The sequence below is a fragment of the Andrographis paniculata genome, unplaced genomic scaffold (genome assembly GCF_009805555.1).
Source record: "Andrographis paniculata isolate CXL003 unplaced genomic scaffold, ASM980555v1 Contig12END, whole genome shotgun sequence".
Lineage (NCBI taxonomy): Eukaryota > Viridiplantae > Streptophyta > Magnoliopsida > Lamiales > Acanthaceae > Andrographis > Andrographis paniculata.
In genome coordinates, this window is record NW_026137402.1 from 1,812,116 (window position 1) to 1,818,115 (window position 6,000).

Consider the following 6,000-nt stretch of genomic DNA (forward strand, 5'->3'; position numbering starts at 1 on the left):
TTTCGGTTGGATCCGGTATAATCTGTTTCAATTTGGGTTTTGGATCTAACATTATATATTCGGAATGAATCTCAGTTCCGACTGAACCCGACTAATTGTCATCTCTAAAATTTTATAATTCAAATAAAATTTATAATTAATAATAATTTTAAATAATGAATTAATTAATTTATTTAAAAAATATTGTACCATAAAAAATAATATACTATAATTTAAATAATAATTAATTTAAAAATTATTTAATTTTATTTTATATAAATATATTTATAATATATAATATTATCTTTTTATAAGAGGATATAAAAATAAAAAGCAAAATTTTAAAGAATAGGATTTAAAAATAACAGGTATTCTTATTACAAAAAAATTCTTCATTTGTAGAATTTTGAATCTCTTTTTTAAATTCCGTCATTTTAAATTTCTATCATTTTATTTATAACCAAATATGAATTTCATGGAATTTTAAAATCCAATTATCATAAATCTCGTTAAATCTTTAAATCAAAGAGCCCCTTATAGTTTATAAAGATGGATATGCACATTGGCATTTAATTATGTCCCAAGTGACACGTATTTTATAGAAGGGAAGGTGTGTTGTTCTTGTCAACTTTATAGCCTTGAAAATTATATGTAGTTGGAACTCAATTAATGTGCTGGTAGTCTCATTCTACAAAATGTGTGTTCTTCGGAGGATTGGATTGGATTTATACTATTTATCCTATTTTTTCTAAAAAAAAAATATCAAATCAAACATCTATTTTTTATTTTTTATATTATATTAAAAATTAATTTTACATTCAAAACATCACATCAACACCTATTTATATCACATCATACAACTATTCAAATTCAAAATTTTTACTATTCAAATCCCAACTCAAAATCCAAATCCCCAAACAAACACATACTTAATATTATATATATAAACATAATAATTTCACCATATGATAACTTGAATGGATCAAAACTTATAGTATTTCACTTTCTACATTTCATCGTTCTAGAACCTCAAATAGAAAACAATTTGCATGTAGGCTATAATTCTTCAACAATATATATATATATATATATTATGACGAACAATATATTTTATTTTCTTGCATACAGTAGTGATTATGACATAATAATACTACATTTAGGACAACCCGCATAAGTCATTAATTTGTCTATTTGTTTGTGTTTTTATAATTTCAAATCAAAATATATATTATTTACGGTTCTCGTTAAAAATACATTATTTATTTTAACAAAATATTAAATCAAAATACTATTTAAAATCAAAATCTCAAACTCAAGTCAAAATCAAGACACCCTATGCAAGGTAAATTATGACAGCCGCCTTTAATGTATGATCAATTTTATGAAGACCTGCGTACGTTCGTAGAAAAGAACATATGGAACAAGTTAGTGTATTTATTCAATTTAACTTCATTTGTCATTCAAAAGGGTGTTCAAATTTTTGGGTAAAAATTTTAATATATGTGAATATTCTTTGTTATATATTTTTTTAATCTTTTATAATAATTTTAAAAATAATATGTTTTTTCTATTAAATAAATAAATAAAAGTATTTTTTGACAGCAAAAAATTAAATGATAGAAACAATATCATATGAATTGCCAATATTATATTAAATTGTCATGTACTGTGTTTTGTCTCTCCATGCAATGCAATGCCATGCAAAAAAAAATAAATAAATAAATAATAAAATAGATGCTGGATTTTATTTATTTATTTTATTTATTTTATGTCGGGATGCTGGATATTTTGTCCTTACAATCAATTGGTTCTTAAATTTCTTCCTTTATTTGGTGAAGTAGTTTAATGTCTTAGTTATTGCTGCCATTTCTGGTATTATTATTATTATTATTATTATTATTATTATTATTATTATTATTATGACGTAAAAATATGCGGTTACTGGTGATGGATTCTAGGTAAACTTTCGGTTTAATTACGAGTCCACCTAATACTATCACACTATCTCTTACGGACAAAAAAGACATTAAAAAATGAAAAATATGGACAATTATTTACACCCACTAATATCATACTGATTAGTTGATTTACTGGTCAAAAAGTTAAATTATTTAATAAACTAAAAGATTTTGAAAAAATTGTTTGTCAAACATCATTGGGCTCCGTTTAGATAGAAATTTGTAAAAGTAAATTGTTATTAATGTATTATTACTTTTTTTTAAACGTAGTAAATAAAATATGTTGGGACGAGTGAATATTTATTTTTCATTTAAAACATCATTGGGTTCCGTTTAGATAGAAATTTTTGAAAAGTTTTAAAGTTTTGAAAAAAATATAAATAAATAATTAGTATTTAATATTATATTTTTTTTATAAAAAAATATCTTAGGAGCAATCTAAAACAATATTGCGGTTAATTTATATTTTCTGTAATTTCTGTTCATTTTTTTTTTCTATTACCTAAAAATAATTTGGTTTTCTTTTAAGTAAAAACATATACGACGTTTTCTATTTTTTTACTATAAAAACTAAAAAGTAAACAAAAGTATAGCTTCATATTATTATTTGTATTTAAAAGAATGAACACATTTGTTAGATGGTGGGAGTAATATATATATATATATATATATTTGTACCCTTTTTAACCTAAGTGATTAGCACATTATTATTATAATTATATTATTATTATTATTTGTTCGGAGATATTATTGATATTGTTAGTATGTAAGATCGCAAAAAAAATCTTTTATGTGATTTTTTGATTTTGTTGAAAACTTTTCTGGTTTTAAAGTTTTATAAAAATTTATTTGTGATTTTTAAAATATTATAAAAAAAATTCTTTTTCATTAGGACTTAACAGCAGGTGTTTGACACCCCGACCCGCAAGCCACGCAGAGTCAGACGTGTCGGAATTGTAGACTGGCCCCACAGGTCAACACGAGTCCTTCCAGCGCGTTTCTGTCCTCACTCACGCGCAACTATAAAGTTCTTTCAGTAAGACATTCGAAAAAAAAATGTGCACATTGTTGACATGAGTAGTCCATTCAATACATTTAACCTATATTCAATCTTGGATGATCTGACACCGGCTCATCCACGAAAGTTAGTCTAACACCGCTCTAACTCTGGGGTATTCCAAGGTGTATGTAGAGGTGGAGCCAAAAAAGAATTTTGGCAGGGCCTAGAATTTTATATATATAGTATATATAATTATTTAAAATTTGATTTTTTTTTTCGTTTTATCTTTTTGAAATATGCGTAAATAATTGAAATGTTTTACTCAAATTTTTTGAGTGTTTGAATTAAATATGTATAATAATAATATTTTATTTAAATTTATAGGGGTAACCAATTAAATTTTTGGGAAACGTGAAAGAAGAAAAGGTAGGAATAACAAAGCCCTCAATGATTGAAATAAATTTAGATTAATACATTGCTTAAAATGTTTTTGTTTCCTATGAAATTCTCAGAACTTCTTCGTTTGCGTATTTTCCTTTGAAATTTTTGTCTACCGTAAGAAAAAATATATTTTCTTTTATTCTCTCTCTGTAATTTTGTAATAGTAAAATGTAATCTTATTTGTATGTTGAAATCTCTCTTATATCACTACAAAAAAATCTTGATTTGCGAGGGAAAAATTCCCTCGCAAATCAAATTATTTCCTTCGCAAAACATGTTAGCGAGGGAAGTTGCGAAAGAATACATGTCATCGGAATACACCTGCTGACTAATTTGGATCCGAGGAAAAATTCCCTCGCAAATGTTTGCGATGAAATTTAGCGAGGTATCGATTCCTTCGCAAATGTTTGCGAAGGAATTTTGCGAAGATATAGTTTTCCTTCACAAATTGATTCGAAATTTGCGATGGAGTTCATTCCTTCGCAAATATCCATCGCAATTTGATTCAAAATTTGCGAGGAAGTTCATTCCTTCGCAAATATCCATTGCAAATTGATTCAAAATTTGCAAGGGAATTCATTCCTTCCCAAATATCCATCGCAAATCATATTACAAATTTTCATCACTAGTTCATTTCAAATTCCTATACTTCCAAAATAATTATAAACTAACAATATATATTTATTTTAAATTCGTACACCTGTCTCAAACAAGTACAAACTAACATTATAAGAAATCATTTCAACAATCCAAATAGTAAGCACTGTGTAATACAAAATAAAATCCATCTCCAATGCCATAAAATAAAAGCAAACATTCCATCAATTCAAAAAATTCCAAAAGTAAACAAAATATGAAGCAAACATACATCACGCGATCGGGGGAGCACCGGTATCGCCGTCCAGGTCACGAAGGTCTAAGTGAGCGTGAATATTTCGCAACTGTTCCATGATGGTCATATTTTGTTCCTTCATAATCTGCTGCTTGTGTTCAATTCTCATTATGCGTTCCATATCTGTAGGTTCAGCTGTAGGGCTGCGACCGTCACTGCTAAACGATGATTGTTCAGTAGGCACCGTTGTTGCCAACGATCCCCCTTGGGTAGTCATTGCTATAGTCATTGTCCGCAAGTTGGGACATCCCCCTCTTCAATATGTTTCATTCCATTCTAAAAATACAAATATATTCATGAATTGTATACAATACTTTAAATAGTGCTTTAAAATATATAATTTTCATACCGCTACTCGGGTAGCCTTTATGTTACACTATGATTTTTTATCGTGCTTCATCGTGTGAGCCCACTCATACGTTTCCCATTTCTCGAGTTTCTGCATTGCATATTGAATATCAAACCAAAAGAACACACAATTATATATTAGTAAAATTAATACTATCCAAAATTTTTGCCTTCTCCATGAACGAGCGTGATCTCCCGGTATTGCATAGACTCTGGATTATTTGCTAAATTGTCCCAACGTCTATTACTCTTGGCAGTCTTTGACCTTTTTTGTGCATCATTAGAGCTCCAAGCTCTTTTCCATGCATCGAGCACTGCAGTGGGAATGACCTTGTGTGCAGTTCTATCTCCGCCGCCTTGAATATCACGCATCCACTTGTTATAGGCCTCTTGTGCTCTAGTATTAAGTTTCTGTAGGACCTTTTCCTCATGAGCCGGATCCCACCTGATGTACTTCTACATTGATTAGAATACACAATACAAAGATGTTAGAAGAAATGGAAGTGAATCTAAATTAGTACGTTAAAAATTCACATAATTAATTGGCATACCTTCATCTTAGTTGTATTCCACCGGCGTGTATCTTCTGGTACGGAGAGCCACTTGTTTCCTTCATTAATTTTGATTTGAAAACATCTCGGAACTTAATCGAAGCATCACGCGGTCAGAAGATGTTGAAAGTTTTATACAGTTTAAACTAATACTACAATAGCAAGTTGAATGCTAGCAAAAGAATCATAGACAAAAACATACCTCCCACCCGACTCGACTCTCACTTCGACACGTGGATCATCTCCAAAAGCAATATCCGCTTGAGAATCTCCAACATCTGTTGGAATAAGAACTTCATGTAATCTAGAAAAAAAACTTTAACTATAGCATTCTTATAAAATTTACTTATGTGATGCGGTAGCCTGTGTATTGCTGGCCAATGTAGCATTTGGGGACATACCTGCAAAATGAATAGTTATAAATTTTATTTATATTTGCACAACTTTAAAGATATTGAAATTGTTATGCCTTTCTTACTTGACCCTTCTCCAACTTGGGTCTCAGAAAAACTCGGCTCTTGTTGCTCCTCTTGCGTTTCCGCCTGCTACAACAACATTTGTGACCATGGGACATCTACAATTGAAAGTACATTATGAGAAATCTTAAATATAGTTCGGCATTATGAGAAAATTTAAAGAAGATTAAATCTTATAAAGTTATAACATAGTCATAAGATACATCATCATCTGAACTAATGAGTATCAGAACTAGATTTCTCAAGAAAGACATCTTCCTTCATATCAAAGTCATCAGACATTTGCAAGGGTATACCAACTCCGCCACCCATTGATACCAAATTTATATCTTCCCCGCTTCTAACGGTTTCAATC